The sequence below is a fragment of the Herpailurus yagouaroundi genome, unplaced genomic scaffold (genome assembly GCF_014898765.1).
Source record: "Herpailurus yagouaroundi ecotype Mexico unplaced genomic scaffold, PumYag 180, whole genome shotgun sequence".
NCBI classification, from domain to species: Eukaryota; Metazoa; Chordata; class Mammalia; order Carnivora; family Felidae; genus Herpailurus; species Herpailurus yagouaroundi.
In genome coordinates this window covers 22,508,498-22,529,510 of record NW_024412411.1, presented here as the reverse complement: position 1 = coordinate 22,529,510, position 21,013 = coordinate 22,508,498, and the positions used below count along the sequence as shown (strand labels likewise).

Here is a 21,013-nt window from a genome sequence, read left to right as displayed (position 1 = left end):
TCTCTCTCTCTCTCTCTCTCTCTCTCTCTCTCTCTCTCTCTCTCTCTGCTTCTCTCTCACTCACACATGTGTGCACACTCTCCCCCACCCAAAATAAACTTTTAAAAACCAACAACACCAAAAAAATATGTGGGCGGCAGCTAAACATATGAAAAGATACTCAACATTACTAGCCATAAGGGAAGTGCAAATTAAAACCATGGTATGACCCTTTTACACACCTAGTACAGTATCTAAAACAAAAAAAAACACCCCGAAGTGTGACAGTGCCCAATGCTAGCAATAGCGTAGAGCAACTGGAACTCTCATACATGTTGGTGTGCGTGTAAAAATGTAAAGCCACCTTAGAAAACAGTTTGTCAATGTCACCTAAAGTTAAACATATATAAACTTACAATACAATCTAGCAATCCCACTCTTACTGATCTAAGAGAAATGAACACTTACGTTCACACAGAAACCTGTATAGTTGGCTGTTTTTGCAGCTGCATTAACAATCGTCCAAAACTGAGAATAGTCCAGATGTCTTTCAACAGATGAATGGATAAACAAACTCTGTTACATTGATACCACTGAATACTACTTAGTGATAGAAGGAATGAAATATTGAATGTCACAACAACATGAATGAATCTCAAATGCATTTTGCTAAGTAGAAGTAGTCAAACACAAAAGGTGACACTTTGTAGAATTCTACTTCCGTGACATTTTAGACAAGGCAAACTGTAAGGTTATAGGACAGATTACTGCCAAGGTTGGGTATAACATGGTGAAATTTTATGGAAGATGAAAGTCTTCCATATCATGAGTATGGTGATGGACATACACTCTAGGCTTTTATGAAAACCCATGGACCCATGAAGATTAATTTTTTCTCTATGTAAACAACAAAGAAAGTAAGTAGGCTAACACTACCAGTGTAATGACAAATATTGCCTGACTAGATAAAGAAACCCCCTCCCAATGCAAGCTGTTTAAGTGATTCACTTTAAATACTGGGAAGCAATGGGTTAAGAAGGAAGGTGTTAAAAAGGATATAATAGGGGCGCCTGGCTGGCTCAGTCGGTTGAGCGTCCGACTTCAGCTCAGGTCACGATCTCACGGTTCGTGAGTTCAAGCCCCGCGTCAGGCTCTGGGCTGATGGCTCAGAGCCTGGAGCCTGCTTCCGATTCTGTGTCTCCCTCTCTCTCTGCCCCTCCCCCATTCATGCTCTGTCTCTCTCTGTCTCAAAAATAAATAAACATTAAAAAAAATTTTTTTAAAAAAAGGATATAATAAAAAGCTAACCAGAAAAGAGCTGGAGTAGCTGTATTAGTGTCTGAGAAGGTAGACTTAAGGAAAAAAGAATTATGGCATATCATAATACATGATTGATTTTCATAATAAGGATAATGTCAGTTCAAGAGGAAGGTGTGACCATTTTATATTCCCCCAATAATTTAGCCTCTAACTATATAAACAGAGAAATCCATTCTCATGGGCATGAAAGATATAATATAAAGTTCTAATTTGTGTCTGGGGTCTAACCTGCATCTATAAAAGGGTTTGTCTTATGATGTGCCCTTCAAAATTAAGTATTCAGAAGCCCAATGACCTGACTGTTCAGCAGGTCTGCTAATGAAGGCCCAAGAGTCCATGGACTTCAGTCAATGTCAGATTGTGTGCTCTCTGGCCAACTGATGTTTAGCTTAACTGCACAGAGTCTCCAATGCTTTGGGCCATTGGCAGTTTACCTCCAAACAGCGGATGGCCACAGCACTCCTCTGGGGGTGCCACAGTGGAACAGGTGAGCTGTTCCACCAGTGAACCATGCTTCAGTGTCAGGTGGCCCTTCTGTTGTCAGGTCCCTTGTGGTTGGTGGTTCGGGAAAGCAGCAGAAGCATACATGTGCTACCGACCATCAATGTGTGCAGTTTGCTCAGGCCTCTGGGTCCAGGCTTAGCCTTCAAGTAGAGGTGCCATTTGCATTTTATGTGGGAGCTTTTTGTACCTATTAGGATTTTGATTCAGGGAAGGCCCCAAAGGGGATGAGAAGGCATAACTTTTCCTCAGGCATTGATAATTGTTATTCACTAGGATTTGATCACACCAACGCAGTAATATGTCACTTACAGTCCTCATAGGTGGAGAAAAACGTTAAGTTAGAAAGTGCAGAGTCCGCTAAAGGGAACTCTTAACTGGCAAAGGCTACAAACAGCTGTAGGATTGATGAGAGATGACTGTAATTTCATGGCCTGAGGAGGATGGAGGACAAAAGCAAGCTTGTTTCAGATTTAACTGAACCACTTCCAAGGCCACCATTCAAATGTAGCTGCATTTCTGGTGACTTCATTCAGAAAACGTGTGAAATGGAAACGCAAGCTGGTGCAGCCACTCTGGAGAACAGGGTGGAGGTTCCTCAAAAAACTCAAAATAGAACTACCCTATGACCCAACAATTGCACTTCTAGGCATTTATCCATGGGATACAGGTATGTCTTTTCGAAGGGACACATGCACCTCCGTGTTTATAGTAGCATTATCAACAATAGCCAAAGTATGGAAAGAGCCCAAATGTCCATTGATGGATGAATGGATAAAGAAGATGTGGTATATATATACATACAATGGAATATTACTCGGCAAAGAAAATGAACTCTTGCCATTTGCAACTACATGGATGGAACTGGAGGGTGTTATGCTAAGTGAAATTAGTCAGAGAAAGACAAAAATCATATGACTTCACTCATATGAGGACTTTAAGAGACAAAACAGATGAACATAAGGGAAGGGAAACAAAACTAATATAAAAACAGGGAGGGGGACAAAACAGAAGAGACTCATAAATATGGAGAACAGAGGGTTACTGGAGGGGTTGTGGTGGGGGGATGGACTAAATGGGTAAGGGGCAGTAAGGAATCTACTCCTGAAATCATTGTTTCACTATATGCTAACTAATTTGGATGTAAATTTAAAATAAATAAATAAATAAATAAATAAATAAATATAAATTTACAAAAAAAGAATAAATGTAAAGTCCTGCACTTTGGTCCCCCCACACAAAGAAAGAAAGAAAGAAAGAAAGAAAGAAAGAAAGAAAGAAAGAAGGAAAGAAAGAAAAGAAAAGAAAGAAAAGAAAAGAGAAGAGAAGAAAACGTGTGAAAATTCTCAGGTATATAATTTGTTGTCTCCAAGTCTAAAGAAGCAATCAGATGGGGGCATCCTTTGTCATTGTGGTTTGTGTAAAGTCAGTGATACCCCTGAGGAGTTTGTGCACCCAGACCCCAGGCCTAATCTTATTTCTGTTTGAGAAAGCTGAAAATGGCCAATCTCTGGTGCCTAGACCCATATTAGTCTCACGAGATCAAAAGATGGCCTATGGCCATCTTCACAGGGTAGAACGCCTGATAATGGCAATTACCATGGCAGAGCAAGTCTTCCCCAGAAGGCAGTTACGAAAACTGGACAAAAGTATGAAAACCAAATATTTGAAGGCACTGAAAAATAAATACAGGCAGGGAAAAACACGAGAAGAACTTTGCTCTTGAATTACTTGGATCCTGAACAAAATGGGTAGGAACTGCAGGCTGTAGCTTTCTTACCTACGGGTTCTCCTAACCCAAGAAGATTAACGACGCCCCAGTGGCTCAAGAAGGTGGGTGATAGGGTCCATGGTGCAGAGTAGTTGGAAGTGTAGAGTGAAAACTATGAAAGTAAGAGAGCAGCAGGAGTGTTGAGATCCCAAATCTGAATGCAAGCTGCAACAAAATCCCTGCTTGGCCACTAAAGTGTTCATGGTGGTGGGACACTCAAGAGACACTGCTTGAAAAAGCAGCAAGAACCAGACTGATCCTGGTGAATTCTGCAAGTCTATACTTTGACTGATGAATTCTTCAGTTAGCACAAAGCTTAGGCAGCAGAAAGCAAAAACCTTACTGGTTTGCGGTATCGATGGTCAGAATTTATGGCCAGCAGTGCATTTGGAAATTTAGGGGAAATACCAAGAACAAGGCAACCACAGAGACAGTGAATGCCAACATGTGAGTAGAAACCGCCCAAATCCTTGGCTCATCAGTAAATTATACAGATGCCAGATAGATCACTCAACATTCGGGATAAAAATGCAACAAGGAGGGGCGCCTGGGTGGCTCGGTCGGTTAAGCGTCCGACTTCGGCTCAAGTCATGATCCCGCGGTCCGTGAGTTCAAGCCCCGCGTCGGGCTCTGTGCTGACAGCTCAGAGCCTGGAGCCTGTTTCAGATTCTGTGTCTCCCTCTCTCTGACCCTCCCCCCGTTCATGCTCTGTCTCTCTCTGTCTCAAAAATAAATAAATGTTAAAAAAAATTAAAAAAAAATGCAACAAGTAGATGCTGGTAAATGGAGCCAACGTACCAGTTGTTGCACACTGCAGGGGTTCACATTTCACAGTGTGGTCCAGGCATGTTAACCACCTTCTAGGGTGGAAAAAAGGCAATCAATCCTCAGAAAAATAAAATGGTTCCAGATTTCCTAAAACACATATCCGATAGCCACTTTTAAATTAAATATTACCACATGCAAAGAAACAGAAGCATGTGCCTATAATGAGAAAGTCAACAGAAATGTATTCCCAGAATGTCCCAATATTGGATTCAGTATTCAAAGACTCCCACACAGCTCTAAGAAATTCAAAGAATTGAATGAAAATATGTTGAAGGAATTAAAGGAAATCTTGGTATTCAAGAGTGAATAGGCAGGAAATCTGAACGAAGAAATGAAAAGTATAAAAAGGACCAAACAAAATTCTCGAACTGAAATAAAATTCAGGGGATGTGCTCAAAAGAAGGTCCTGGGAAGGCAGTGAAGTTGAATAAAAGTCCATAGAAATTACCCAATCCAAAAACACACAGACAAAAAGGAATGAAAAATTAACAAGACCTTGGAAACCCATGGAAGAATACCTAAGAGGCAACAGATGATTGGAGCTCAAAAATGAGAAGAAGGAGGAAAAAGCAGGAAAAAAGATTTGAAGAAATCATGTCTGAAAGGCCCCCAACTTAGCATATAGATCCAAGATGCTCAATATAGCAAAAGAGACAACCAAAGAAGGTTGCCCCAGGCTCATCAATGTATAAACTGGTGGACGCCAAAGATAGGGAAAAAAATCTGGAAAGCAGCAAGAGATAATGACAGCTCACATATAGGGTGTGGTGGTTCACAAACTCTTTAATTCTCCTCCTCTTGAGGGATAAAACTAATTCCTCTTCTCTTGAGAGTGGACTGGACTCAGTGACTCACTTTTTTTTTTTTTTAATTTTTTTTCTTTATTCTTGAAAGAGAGAGAGAGACAGGATGTGAGCAGGGGAGGAGCATAGGGAGAGGGAGACCCAGAATCTGAATCAGGCTCCAGGCTCTGAGCTGTCAGAACAGAGCCCGATGTGGGGTTCAAACTCGCGAACTGCGAGATCATGACCTGAGCTGAAGTCAGATGCTCAACCGACTGAGCCATCCAGGTGCCCCAGTGACTCACTTCTAATGAAGAGAATAAAGTGGATGTGTTGTTGTGTGACTTTAGAGATTAGGCCATAGAGGGCTCTGTGGTCTTTTGGTCTCTCTTCCTCTCTTGTCCTCTCCTTCTCTTTGATTATTTGTTTTGGAAGAAGCAGGTGCCATGTCCTAAAGATGCTCACATGTGTTGATGCCCATGAAGTAGAGGGCAGGGGCTTCCAATCAGGGGCCAACAACAAACCAAAGCCTTTGGCCAAAGGTCCCTTGCGTGAACTTGAACGTACATCCTCCAATCCCAGTCAAGCCTTCACATTATTACCGGTCCAGCCAACATATTGATAGTAACCTAATGAGAAACCTTTAGCCAGAAACTGCCCAGCTAGTCTGCTCTGACAATTTGGACTCTCAGAAAAGTATTGAGATAATAAATGTTTGCTGTTTTAAGCTGCATTTTTAAAAATAATGCTGTTACACAGCAATAATAACGATTACAGGATCTGGTATCTGGAAATAGGGTGCTATCATAACAAAAATCTTAAATGAGGTGTTAGTTTTGGAGTCAGGCAGTGGGTAGAAGCTGGACTTTGAAATGAGTTTTTAAAAGCACAGATTTACGTAAATATTCCAAATTTTCGTAAAAGGTGCAAAGACAGTATAAAATGAAAGGAGTCTGAGGGGCGCCTGGGTGGCTCAGTTGGTTGAGCGCCTGACTTCAGCTCAGGTCATGATCTCACAGTTTGTGGCTTCGAGCCCCACATCAGGCTCTGTGCTGACAGCTCAGAGCCTGGAGCCTGCTTCAAATTCTGTGTCTCCCTCTCTCTCTGCCCCTCCACTGCTTACACTCTTTCTCTCTCAAAAATAAACATTAAAAAAATAAAATAATTTTGAATGAAAGGAGTCTATAGAGTCCTAAAATTCTTTGTTTTTTTTTTTTTTAATTTATTTTATTTATTTATTTGGGCGGGGGGAGAGAGAATCTCAAGAAGGCTTTACTGTCAGTGCAGAGTCTGATGTGGGGCTCGATCCCATGACTGTGAGATCATGACCTGAGCCAAAATCAAGAGTCAGAGGCTTAACTGACTGAGCCCCCCCCCCCCCCAGGTGCCCCTAAAGTTCTTTTGTGACTGGAGACTCAGGGCAGGGTAGGGAACATGAATACGGTTATGGGATGGACATAGGATAACCACTGTAGACCTTTGAAAAGAAAGTTCTGCACCTGCTAACACAGGCTACCCTTCATGGAAAAAGATGGGCCACTAAAAGCGCAAAACTAAGGTCCCAAGTGTGTAGCCAAGAGCCTCTGGTCCTGGGCTGGGGGATGTCTAGGCTTTTCATTGCCCAGTCTCCTCCCTGCCCTCCCACAGGATGTTTTCTTCCTACAGGAGAAAAAGACGGGAGCTGTTCTTGGGCTACAAGTGAGTTACGGGAGGTTGATCCCTGAGACCCCTGGTCCCATGGGGGCAGCTGGCCCACCCCATGATTCCTCCTTTAGTTACAGCTCTGGGCTTTGGCCACACCTTGATGTTGTTCTGTTCCCGGGCAGTGACAGCGCCTACGGCTTGGAGGGCCTGGAGTGGGGGAGTGGTTGGGACGGGGTGGGTCGGGGGGACACAAAGGGGTTATGGAGATTCTTTCAGTAGAACATTTTAAGCACGTAATGAACTGTTGAGAAGGTCAGCGCTTATCTGACTGACCTGAATTTGTTCATGATTATTTTCTACAACCTGAGACAGCTGCCTTGCGTTGGACTGGTGACAAAAAAAATTTGTTCATACTCCCACTATGTGACTTCGAGATCCCCTGACTTCTCTTTCTGCAACTGGCATCTGAACATGCCTATGTTCCTATTAGCGTGATGTGAGGAGGTGGGGAGACTGGCCCACCTCTGCCCGCTAGGACACCCTCCCCACCACGATCTCCGTGTTTCTTCCCTGATCAAGTTTCCGGTTCCAGCAGAGGCGGGGCTGAGCTGTCTCTATCCCTGTCTGTACTTCATGTTGCTCTGAGTAGTAACATCTTTCTTCCCTATTAAAAATAAAAATCTGGATATGAATTTCTTTTTTCTACTTCTTGTCATGTGGGGTTGATGGGTTAATAAAGGAGAAGATTCCTAAAGTTTGAGACAGGAAATAGGTAGAGGCACTGAGAACCTTTCAGAATCTGTAGGTTTGCTGTGCTGAGTCTGTTGCGGGGCGGTGGGGTGCAGGGGAGTAGAGGAGAGGGCTGTGAGGAGCCTAGTATGGATGAGGCCTGTGCCTGGGCAGTGCTCAGTGCAGTGTGGGCTTTCACATGGTCACTCCTCAGCTGGGTCATCTTCTCTGCTCCTTTGTCTTTGTCCCTTTAGTAGAACATTGTCTCACTAGGACCTTTGATCACAGAGACTTGGATATCATGGGGACCTTGTCCTGTTTCCAGGACCATCAGCAGCAAGGGCTTCGTGTAGCTGGATCAGCCTAGGTTCGGACCTGGGTGCAGCCCTCAACCCCCATCTTTTGCGTGTTTATATTTTGCTTCTGTGGGTTCTTCTAGATGATGCCTGTTCTTCTCTGGTCTCATTTTCCTCCGGGCTTCCCCGATCTGTGACAGCAGAAGGAGTCAATTCTGCCTGTCATTGTCCCTACCAGTCCCAGTCACAGGCACCTATAGCATTGAGAGATTAATTTTCAAACTCATCCAGCTCTTGCCCTTCCTTCTAGGCCTGTTTCCTGGATTATTCTTTCCATCTTTGCCAATCTTTTTGAAAGAGACCGATTCTGGAATTAGTAGAGAGGAGGGATCCGATAGTTGTTCCTCTTAATTAAATTCCTGTTGGCTTTCCGCCTTCTCTTCAGCTTGCCCCCTTCCTCTGCACCTTAGCTCCAGGAATCCAAGTGGTGGCTCTGATGGAAACTCATGGATTCATAAAATAGAGTCTACTTTAGATCCACAGTTGGGTAAAAAAACAGGACTCATAAGACGAGGATCATCTTATCTGAAGAGAGAGATATCATTGTGTGCGGGGCAGGAAGTTGGTGTGGAGGGAGGAGTTGAACAGACGGAGGGGGAGCAGCACTGTGAGAAAAGCACAGGTGGCGTTGATGGCAAGGTGAGCAGATGTGAACTGTAGCTGCCACAAAGCAGCATTTGGCCTAAGGTCGCATTAATAAAGATACCATCTCTAGAATAGGGAGGTGCTCTACACTGATTATTCATTCAACCGGTATTTGTTGCATGGCAGATATATGATACAGTATTTTTGCATCTAGGAAATCCCAGTGAAAAAAACCAGGTAGACATCACCAGCCTTGTGGAGCAGATGTTATATCACTGAGGGGCAAACTATATACTATAAGCATAGTAAGTAAGGAAAGGGTATACGTTAGCAGTTGGTCATTGCTTTGAGGAAGGTGATCCAGAGTAGAAATGAGGGTGGGCTGGGGAGGAAGATGGCTGTTTTACTAGGATCTTCAGTATGGGCTTCATTGAGAAGGTGACTTTGAGTAAAGATTTAAAAGCCGTGAATTGTCCAAGAGGAGATCTAGGCAAGTTCTTTCCAGGCAGGGAGAGCCTCCGGTGCAAATGCATGGGCAGGAGCGTGTCTGTGTTCAAGGAAGAGCGAGGAGGCCGGTGTGGCTGGAGCAGAGTGTAATTGAAATGAGGTCACGTGTCTGGCTAGCTCACGTAGGTCTCAGCGATATTGCGAAGGCTTTGGCTTTTCTAAAGTGAGACGTGGAGTTACAAGATGGTTTTGAACAGAAGACAGACCTGGTGCGACATCTCTTTAGAAGCAGAAGTTCCCTCTTCCACTAAAAACAATTGATAAAATATTTAAAAAATCTAAAAGTATAGTAGAATAATCAAGAGAATAATCATTTACCCCAACAATATAAATGTAGGAAATAATCCAGAGAAAAAAGTTGGTTTTATCCTTAGGGCATTTGCCACATCTGGAAAAATCTTAGTTTTGGCTTTCTCAGCCTCATGAGTTGTAATAATAGGAAATGATGCCAAGAGCTTATTCATGTGGGGAGCATATGAGATATCCCCTCCCTGAAAATCTGGGAAACCAAGATTCATATCCTCAGAGTCAGGGTGAAACAAAACAAAATCTGCTCTATCCTTTAATACAAGAGTATTCTGAGGAAATTTGCATTGGACACAGCAAAAAAAGGATCAAACAGCTGTTTTGGGGAATTTGCAATCGTGAGCTAACCCTTCTGTCATTTGCAGTCTAAATTTGCTCTACCATTTGGGGCCAAAATAACCTCAAGCCATGATTTCTCTTTACAGTGGCCCTGAATTTGTGATGACCCAAACATTGAAAAAGCAAAACAAAAATCTCCAAAGAAATCTATATTTAACCTAGGTGTCAGAGAATTTACACAAATAATTGCACAATGAAAAAGAGCAGCTTACAGCAAGAAATGAATAAGTACAATTGAAAACAAAATATGATTGAAAATCAGTAGAAAGAATACATAGTAAAAAGAAGCTCTTAAAAATTCCACATTGAAATGATGAGGCATAGAACATAACCAAACTTTTATATAAATATATAATATAAACATACATGATATATGATAAAAAGAAAAAAAATTAAAAATGCCTGTAGAAAAAAATGACAAAAGAACTAAGAAAAGAACTCAAAAACCTAGTGAAAAATCACTGAGTAATTAAAAAATTATAGTAGAAAACATCCACTTAATAAAAAGGAATCAGTAAAAGAGGAAGAAAAGTACATGAGAGACCTGAGAGACATAGAACACAAAGAGTAAAATGCCTCATAAATCCAACATCTCAGTATTCACATTAAATGTAAATGGATTAAACAAGTCAATCAAAGTGCAGATTGTTCCGATGAAAGCCAAAAAGGAACCAACTATGTGTCTATAGCAGAGCACACTTGACATTTAATTACAAATAGATTAACATTAAAGGGATGGGAGGGGCTCCTGGGTGGCTCAGTCAGTTAAGCAGCCGACTTCAGCTCAGGTCGTGATCTCGCGATCTGTGGGTTCGAGCCCCACATTGGGCTCTGTGCTGACAGCTCAGAGCCTGGAGCCTGTTTCAGTTCTGTGTCTCCCTCTCTCTCTCTGCACCTCCCCTACTTGCACTCTGTCTCTCTCTGTCTCTCAAAAATGAATAGACATTAAAAAATTTAAAGGGATGGGAAAAGATATCCCAGGCAAACAGCAACTGTAAAGAAAGCTGGAGAGCCTACGCTAATATTGAACAAAGGAGACTTAAAAAAAATACGAGTGGAGATAACAGGGACGTTTTACAATGATAAAAGGGTTAATCCCTCAGAAAAATAAAACAGTTATAAACATGTATGCACCTAATAACCAAGCAAACTGACAGAACCTAAGAGAGAAATTGACAGTACAACAATAATAGTTGGAGACTGCAACATACCATTTTCAATAACGGATAAGACAACTATGCCCAAGAACAACAACAAAAAGAGAAGACTGGAACAATATTGTGAACCAACAGGACAAACCAAAAGACATTTATGGAACACTTCTCCCAGTAATAGCAACATATACATCCTTCTCAAACGCACATGGAACGATCTTCAGGATAAACCATTGTCAGGCCACAAACCTCTATACATTTAAAAGGGTGCAAATAATACAAAATATGTTCTCTTATCACAGTGGCATAGAATTAGAAATTTATCAGTAACTGGGGCACCTGGGTGGCTCAGTTGGTTAAGCGTCTGACTTTGGTTCAGGTCATGATCTCATGGTTCGTGGGTTTGAGCCCCGCATCAGGCTCTGTGCTGACAGCTCAGAGCCTGGACCCTGCTTTGGATTCTATGTCTCCCTCTCTCTCTCTGCTCCTCCCCCAACGCACGCTCTGTCTCTCTCTCTCAAAAATAAATAAACATTAAGAGAAATTTTTTTAATTAAAAAAAGAAATTTATCAGTAACTGAGAAATTTGAGAAAAATCACAAATATGTGGAAATTAAACAATGCACTTCTACGTAGCCAGGATCAAAGCAGATACCGAAAGAAAATTAGAAGATACTTTGAGATACATGAAAATGAAAACACAATATATCAAAATTTATGAGATGCTGCTAAAGCAGTGCTTAGAAGGAAATTTATAGCTGTAAATGCATGCATTAAAAAAAATCTCAAAACAATGACCTAAACTTCTACCTTACATCAAAGGAAAAAGAGAATCAAACTAAACCAAAAGTAAGCAGAATGAAGGAAAAAGCAAAGAATAGAAGGGAAATTAATGAAATAAAGGGAAGAGAATAGAGAAACAATATGTAAAGTCAACTAAATCAAATTTGGTCCTCTGAAAGATCAATACACCTGACAGATCTTCACCTAGACTCACAAAAATAAAGAGGGGGGTGGTGAGAGGAGGGAAGGAAGGAAGGAAGGAAGGAAGGAAGGAAAAGAAAAGAAAGAAAGAAAGAAAGAAAGAAAGAAAGAAAGAAAGAAAAAGAAAGAAAAGAAAGAAAGAAAGAAAGAAAGAAAGAAAGAAAGAAAGAATAAAGAAAGAATAAAGAAAGAAAGAAAGAAAGAAAGAAAGAGAAAGAAAGAAAAGAAAGAAAGAAAGAAAGAAGAAAGAAAGAAAGAAAGAAAGAAAGAAAGAAAGAAAGAAAGAAAGAAAGAAAAGAAAAGAACTTAAATTACCAGGATCAGCCATGAAAGAAGGGATATTATGACTGACCACATAGAAATAAAGAGATTTATAAAAGAATACTATGAACAATTATATGCCAAGAAATTAGATCACTTAGATAAAATAGACAAGTTCATAGAAAGACAAACTACTAAAGCTGACTCAAGAAGACATAGACAATATGAATATGTCTATAACAAGTTTAAAGATTCAATCAATCAGTAATCAACCTACCCCCACCCAAAAAAAAGTCCTGGGAGCAAAACGCTTCACTGATGGACTCTACCAAATTGTTAAAGAAGAATTAATAATGATTATTTACAAATTATTCTGAAAAGGAGAGGAGGGTATGCTACTCAACTCATTCTAGAAGGTCAGTGTTATTCAGACACCAAAACCAGGCAAAGATATCACAATTATAAGACTGCAAGTCAATATCTCTTATGAATAAGGATACAGAAATTCTCAACAAAAAATAGCAAATTCAATCCAGCAACATATAAAAAGAATTATTCCTAAGATCAGCAATAAGACATAGTCACTTCATATAAAGCCTGGTTAAACATTCTAATTTTCATAATCTTATTGGTCCTTACATTTTTATATTCTCTCAAACTAATCGTAGCCAGAGTCACGGCCTCACCAGCGGGTTTTGTTACCACCGTCTCTGGAACTTCTGAATGAAAGAGTCCTGAGACTCCTACCATTTTACCTACTTTTTTTCTTTTAATCTTTTTTTTTTTTTAATTTATTTTGAGAGAGGGAGTGCACATGCAGGGGAGGGGCAGAGAGAGAGAGGGAGAGAGAGAATCCCAAGCAGGCTCCATGCTGTCAGTGCAGAGCCTGACGTGGGGCTCAATGAACCGTGAGATCATGACCTGAGCTGAAACCAAGAATCAGAAGCTTAACTGACTGGGCCACCCAGGCGCCACCCCCGCCATTTTATCCACTCTTGTGCAAAAGGCTGTGGGTCCCCCAGGAAGGAGTTGAGCCAAGGCAGGCCCTTTGGTGACTCTTTAACTTGATTAACGCACCTAACTATTGCCCGTGGGGGGATTGCTGGTCAGGTTTCTCATTGTAATCCCTGCCTTCTAACTTCCTGAGTTTCCCCAAAGGGTGAATAGAGTGGACTTATTTGGGGTCCTTTAATGTTGGGAGAGCAGTAGGGAGTCCCGATGGCTCACCCAACATTAGGTAGTGCTGTATTAAACTATTTTAACCCCATCAACATCCATTTTATTCGTCCCATTTTTAAATAAACATCTAAGATTTTCACCCTGGGGAGAGGAGATGAATCTCATGATCTACCCCTTTCAGTTTCCTCTTTGTTTCACTACTATCAATACTCACTTTATTCACCTTTCTTTTTTTTTTTTTTTCAAGTTTACTTATTATTTTGAGAGAGAAAGAGAGGGTGGGGGAGCATCAGAGAGAGAAGAGAGAGCGGGAATCCCAAGCAGGTCCCTCATTGTTAGCATGGAGCCCGCCTCAGGGACGGATCCCACAACCCTGGGATCATGACCTGAGCCAAAAACAAGAGTCGGAAGTATAACTGACTGAGTCACCCAGGCTCCCCAGTCACCTTATTTCTTAATAGCTTTTTTAAAATGTCCACCCACTAGGCAAGGAGAGAGTGGCCTGGGTCACAGTGGAGCTTAGTCATTGAGGGGGACTCAGCAGAAGGGTGGCTGAGCCTCTAACAATGCACCCCAGTTCCAACAGGGCTGCTCTGCTCTAATCTGTTTCACATATTGGGGTCCCACATAAAGCTTTAAAAACTAGATTCTCCTCCTTAGAAAAACAGGTGTGAAAGCCATTCAGATAGTCTTTTCCCTTAATTTGGGCAAGAAACTACCTAAAGAATCCTATAAAGAAGCTTAAAGATTTAGAATGGCAATATTCCATCTCCCTGCAGTGCACGGTGAAAATAAGTGAACTTGGAGTCCCAGAGAATCAACCCAGGCTCTGTATGATGAGATCTGTGCCCTTAACCAACTAAGTCAGCTCCTGGCTATCTGTAAAATGGGGATCCTAAAAGTTAACTCACAGGGAGTGTTGTGATTTCTAAAATGGGATAACATATGTGAGAAAGCATCCAGCTTAGATGGCCACATAGCAGGTTCAGGAAAGTTCACCTTCTCTTTGCTTCTTTTCCCCCTCAGGGCAACCCTACGTACTCTCCTTGTGAAAGGAACTTCTTTCCTATTCTATGGTGCAAAACCTGTTTTCTCTTTGGGCCCCAGCAAAGATAAAAGATGCTGGATATCATTCTGAACAATGAGCCCTCATGTGTTACAGTAAACCATTTTATTTATCTCCTTACTTGTATACTTTCTGTTCCCTCCATGTGGTTCCACCAGGAGAACTTAAACTTTGTATGCTTGATACTTTATCCCCAGGAACTAATCTGGTCCCAGTGTTTGGGAAAATTATTTGTTGGATGATTGGAGATGCTTGAAGACCATGAGAACATGCCCCTTAACTTTTTGTTCTCTGGTTAGTATTGTCCCATTGCTTCACATGTTTCCATAAAGAACTTTTATTCCAACTCTTTAATCATGTTTCCCAAATGGTTCAGCAGTTCTGGTGATTATGATAGCAGAATACTAAAGTAAGAAAATCATTTAACTCTCATACATTATGACACACAGAAACTTGCATCTTGCTTGCTGAGTGCACCTTGCTCACTGCCTAGCGTCTACACCCTGTCCTGGTATACTTAATAAATAAAGCAAGATTTTATAGCCACGATCCCAAGAGAATGCAAGTGGAATTTCAAAAGGAATGGCAGGGTTGCCAAAGCTGATGTCTAAATAATTGTGGTTTATTGTATGTGCTACATGCTTCTATAATTACTAGGCCATAAACGACCTTGGTAAATCTTTAAAGAAGAAATAGAGGATGACTAATTTCCAAACGTGATATATAATAGTTTCAATTATTTTACTGTGAAATAAGGAAAAAAAGGTTGAACATTATTAGTCATTCTAAAGAACTGTTAGTAAATAAAGTGCTTTCAAATTGAATGAGGCTGGCGTCATAAGTAAAGACATGCATTTCATTTTTTAAGGCGAGCTTATCTGTTAAGACTGGTGGAAAGAATAGATGTAATATGGAAAAGTATAAAAAGAAAGAAGCAAATGGATTTTTTATTGAAAATTTTTAAAATGGCATCTAAGGGGTTCCTGGGTAGCTCAGGCAGTTAAGCATCCAACTCTTGATTTTGGCTCAGGTTATGATCCTAGGGTCATGGGATTGAGCCCCAGATCGAGCTCTGCAATGAGTGTGGAGTCTGCTTGAGATTCTCTCTCTCTCTCTGCTCCTCCCATACTCACGCACACACGCTGTCTCTCTCTCTCTCAAAATAAATAAACCTTTTTTTTAAATCGTATCTGAATTCTTAAGGATGCTTTGTTCAATTCTACATGGAGCACGATAAATAGAGGCTCATTTAAAAGTGGAACTCAGAAAATAGTGCAGGCAAAATGTTTATGCCCTGAAAACTCAAATAGATACGTGGCTAAGTAGAAATAAAGTGGAACTCTGTAGTCAGTCTCACTGATTTGCTTTACAGATTGAGAATTAGAGAGCAAAGCTGCCTGTACTGCTAGGAATTCATGACCTTAATATCATATCAATATGTCCTTCTCAGTAAATGAATAACAAGATTTGCCTGATTATTTGTGTGCGATTGTCTACTAAGTGTCCTGCCCCAAACAGTATTGATTTAAAGCCAAGAATGGTGCCAATCAAAGTTGGCACATCAGCCATGTTAGTCTCCTGTGTAAGAATATCTTGAATCATTTTCTTTCCAGTACCTTAAGTAAAAGAACAGTATCATCAGACATTTAAACAAGAAGAAGAAGAAGAAGAATGTAGTGGTAGTAACTAAGTCAACAACAAAATAATTTCTTCTTATTCTTTAGGACATAAAAACCTGAGAGATGATGGTTAAGTGGCACATTTCAAGGGACAAACTTAAATAACCAACCTCTTACCATATGATCCAGAAATTGAGCTCCTTAGTATTTACCCACAGAAGTTGAAAACATATCCACACAGAAATCTGCACGCAGATTTATCTCATCTTTACTCATATTCATAACTGCCAAAACTTGGAAGCAACCAAGACGTCCTTTGGTAGGTGAACGGATAGAGAAACCATGGTGTATGTAGGCAATGGAATATTATTCAGTTTGAAAAAGAAATGGGCTATCAAGCCATGAAAAGACATGGAAGAATCTTAAATGCACATTATAAAGTGAAAAAAGCCAATCTCAAAAGGCTAATATGTATGATTCTGACCATATGATATCGTAGAAGGCAAAACTATGGAGACAGTAAAAAGATCAATGGTGGCTAGGGGTCAGAGGGGTGGGAGGGATGAATAGGGGAAACACAGAGGATTTCTAAGACAGTGAAATTACTCTATGAAACTTATGATGGTGGATCCATGTCATTATACGTTTGTCCAAACCCATAAAATGTACAACACCAAAAGTGAACCCCAATGTAAACTACAGACTTTGGGTGATTATGATGTATCAGTGTAGGTTCATCAGTTGTAGCAAATGTATCACTCTGGTAGGGGATGTTGACAATGAGGGAGGCCATGCATGTGTAGGGTAGGGGACATATGGGAAATCTCTGTGCCTTCCTCTCAATTTTGCTGTGACTCTAAAACTGCTCTAAAATATAAAGTTTCTTCAACACACACACACACACACACACACACACACACACACAGAACTTGTATAGAGAATATACAAAGATTTAATGGAATGCATTTCAGCAATAAAAAGGAACTACTGACACATGGCAATAATATTGAAGTGTCTCAAATGCATTATGTTAAGCAAAAGAAGCCAGATTGAAAGGCTACATAGTGCTCAGTTTCATTTATAACATTTTAGAAAAAGCAAAAGACAGCAATAGAAAACAGACCAGTGGTTGTCGAGGCCTGGGGGTGGTGGGAGAAACTGTATCCAAAGAGCCCTTGAGGCAAATTTGGGGAACGATGGAAATTGACCACAAGAGTTGGTTCCTAGATGCTGGACGGGCATCAGCAGTGCTGCACCATCAGAATCACTGGAGTGAATTACTTAAACTCACTACATTTCATTTAGGCTTCAAACATGCAAATGAATATGGGGAAATGAACACCTAAGACTGCTCTCTGCTCAGAAATATGTAAAATGAGCAAGCAATTGCCAAGGCCATATCTCCTCTTTGGGATTTATTCTGGGCAAACTAAACCAAAGTCTTTGATGGTTCCCCTCACTTTTTGGAGACAATCCAAAATTTTTAGCTTCATTGACAAGGCTTTTCACGATCAGATCCTGATTTGCTCTCCAGAATGATCTCTTGCCCCACTCACCTCACTCCTGCCCCAGCACACCCCGTCTTCTGTCCAGAATTACATGCAGTTTCTTTAACCTACCATATTCTCCCATACTTATGGGCTTTTGCCTATGCTAATTTCTCCTAAATACATACTGCTAACTTCTTCAAACTTAAAGACTCCCTCAGACATCTCCAAATTCAGGGACACTTTCCCTGTTCTCCGCTCATCCTCTCGACACCCAAACTGAATGAGACATGTCTCATCTGTACTCCCATTTTGCTCCATACATTCCTGTGCCCTGACTCTAATCAAGCCACTGGAAAATTGTTGCTTCATTTGTCTGTGTCTGTTTCTAGACTGTGATCTCCTTGAGGACAGGGACCACATTTTTCACTTCTGTGTCTAGAGTCTGGCATGAAAGCTATTATGTGAATCAATGTATCGATTAAATGAATGGCTGAGTGGATTCCTGGATGGATGAATAATGACTGGATACATAGATAAAGGCTATAAAATAAATATGTAAAAATCATTCTGGGAACTGTAAACATACGTTTCTGTATTTCTTGTTCATCAATAAATCTGATTCACTGATTTTGGATTTCTAGTTATCTCACCACCACTCCCGGTTTTCAGATATGAGATGCATGCAAATTAAGTCCGAGTATAATAGCTGTAGAAAATAATACATCCCAGGGTGGAGGGGACTCGCATATTTTAGCTTCGCTTGGCTGTGGTCATCTACATGGCAGCCCCACTCAGGAAATACTAGTCTATCAACATGACCAGGCAAATCAAAGTTACTATGTACTGCTCTAATTTGATCATGGTTCTATAGGCCCAGATAAATCTCAAATATAACATCAAGTAACTGAAATGGAATTGTAAATCTTCCTCCTCTGCATTGAGGAAATGGAGAAGTGGCAGGAATGGGCAGATGAGGACGCTATGCTTTACTTAGATAATTACTGGGGACAGAGCGCTAGGTTTAAGATGAATGAAACAAAATGAATAAATTAAATAATTAACTATGCATGAGGGAGCAACCTAAAAATTAAAAAGTACTTTAAAAATGCACTTTTGGCATAACAATGCTTTCTTCCAGATATCTCTTGAACTTAGTAAGTTGGTACAATATACAATTCAAATAATATAAATGGTAACTACAAACATACATATAATAAGGTAACAAAAGAAAAGCAACTGACTGTCAGACTGTTGGTATTAAAATAGCATTGAAGGTCAGTGTCACAACTTTGAGGTCTGTTAATTGGAACAGCTATCGTCCAAATTTGATCATAGCTTCCAGTTATTGCATTTTATCTATAGTTTAAATAATATGAACCCATTAATAATAGAAATGTAATTCTGGAAGAAAGATGCCCTTAGATATGAACATAATTCCAGAGTTGTGGCACTATAACAAACAGCTGATATTTAAGAGAAGATAGATAACATTCTAGTGCTCCGGTGTAGAGAAGCCATGAAAGAAATCCATAAATCCATACTACATCAATGACACTTGAGATCAAAATGCTGTAGGTAGTTGCCAAATCCTTTTGCAAAGCTTTTTTTTTTTTTTAGCTTTATTCAATTTTCCAGAGTCAATCCAAGAGAGCATTTCCAGAATATGGTGAACTCTCAATCCCTAAACTTCTTGTTCTCTAAAATCAAAGAAATAGTCAAAGCCTCCAGTGGGCAGCTCAGCAACATCTCCCTGGCCCCCCAACACACACACCCCTCTTCTTTCCATTCAATCACAGCCAAAAGGATTTTGTCCTAGCTTGAATTGGGGAATCCACCACAGATGGCATAAACCTTCAGTCAACAACACATGAGCAGGGAGGCTGTCCTCCAAAGTTACGGTACCACATTTTTAAAATCCAAAATTAGGAAACAGGGATAAATAGTCATGCATTACAAAATATTGTAAATTGGGGGGCCTGAGAAAATCCGGAGCCATGGCTACGATAAGTCAGGAGCTGAAATCAAGCTACATTCAGCTACACACTGCTCATGAGTCAGCATTATTTCTTCCTGTGGCCAGTATTTGCTGTCATTCCATCGTTGAGAATGCAGAGAACTTAGAAACCTAGGGTCATGATGAGGAACGTGGCACCAGAGGGACCACGAGAAGAGCACTTGTGTTTTCCAGCCTCTCCTGCCCCAGCCCGGCTCAGAAGACGTGGAATCTTCTCTACCTCTTACCAACCTCATCCCTCTAGGGACTGGACCCCATTTCCTGTCCTCCTACCAGGTGATCCTGCTTTAAACCACATGGACTAGGGGCGCCTGGGTGGCGCAGTCGGTTAAGCGTCCAACTTCAGCCAGGTCACGATCTTGCGGTCCGTGAGTTCGAGCCCCGCGTCAGGCTCTGGGCTGACAGCTCAGAGCCTGGAGCCTGTTTCTGATTCTGTGTCTCCCTCTCTCTCTGCCCCTCCCCCGTTCATGCTCTGTCTCTCTCTGTCCCAAAAATAAATAAACGTTGAAAAAAAAAATTTTTTTTTTAAATAAATAAATAAATAAACCACATGGACTGACCATCAGAAATGGCAAGGTTGCTGCTACCCGTTTGGCCCCTAGTCACGTCCACCTGGAGACTCTTGTGCTTGGTCCAGAAGATCGCAGCTGCTGTCAGCTTGACACCAGCCCTTACCATGAGGTCTTCGGGCTCTTGTAGAATCCATGGCAAGGGGTGCTGGCAACCATCCAAAGGCATTGCCTCCAGTGAGTTGGCTGACCTCACCTAACCCCTTCCCAGTTGTGGCTGCTACTTCTTTCTGATGTCCAGGCATTCAAGTCCCAGCAAGATTCTTGGTAAGCCAGTGCTAAATATGTGTCCCCATATTTTACAAATGAGCAAACGCAAACGGAGAGTAGTTAAGAAGATTGCCCATATCGGTAGCCGAAGACTAGTGAAACTTAAGTAAACTAGGACACAGGGACATTCATCACAGTTACTGCAAAACTCAGACTTAATGAAAAGCACAATTCTATAATGAAACAAAGATTTGGAACCAAATGGACATATAGTAGAATCCTGGCTCAGATATTATCTGCATAATTGTGCATGATTAACCTGTTTGATACCCAGATTTCTTATCTCTAAAGTAGAGATAATGACTGTATACGTTATCTTTTGTTGCATAACGAATACCTCCAAACCCTAAGACAACAAACATGTATTATCTCAAATTTTGTGGGTCAGGAATGCAGGCGTGGTTCACCTGGGGGCCTCTGATTTAAGGTCTCTCATGAGGTTGCAGTGAAGATGGTTGCCAGGCCTGGCGTCTCATCTTGGGGAGAATTGGTCCCAATCTCACTCGTGTGGTTGGCAGGACTCAGTTCCTCTTGAGCTGTTGGACTGAAGGTCACTCACTGGAGTTGCCCGGAAGGCCTTCCTCAGTGTCTTGCCACACAGCAGCTCCCATCATGTCCGTTGACTTCTGTCAGAGCTAGCAAGCTAGAAAGCAAGAAGGAGCCCGCAAGACAGAAAACCAAACTTTTAATAGCCTAATCTCAAGGTTTCAGCCCCTCTCTTCGCCATATTCTTTAGGAAAGAATCCCTAAATCCAGACCA

The 21,013-nt window shown here is 41.1% G+C and overlaps 1 long non-coding RNA gene across 1 annotated transcript in view; it reads right to left on the bottom strand.

Moving 5' to 3' along the window:
- Positions 1 to 6,302: 6,302 nt before the first annotated feature.
- LOC121039436 (uncharacterized) overlaps positions 6,303 to 21,013 on the bottom strand; it is a 19,439-nt gene continuing 4,728 nt past the window's right edge. The window contains exons 2-3 of the long non-coding RNA XR_005794794.1: positions 15,429 to 15,433; positions 6,303 to 6,315 (exon numbers count right to left, since the gene is read on the bottom strand). This is a non-coding gene — a long non-coding RNA (uncharacterized LOC121039436). The remainder of the gene's footprint in view (positions 6,316 to 15,428; positions 15,434 to 21,013) is intronic.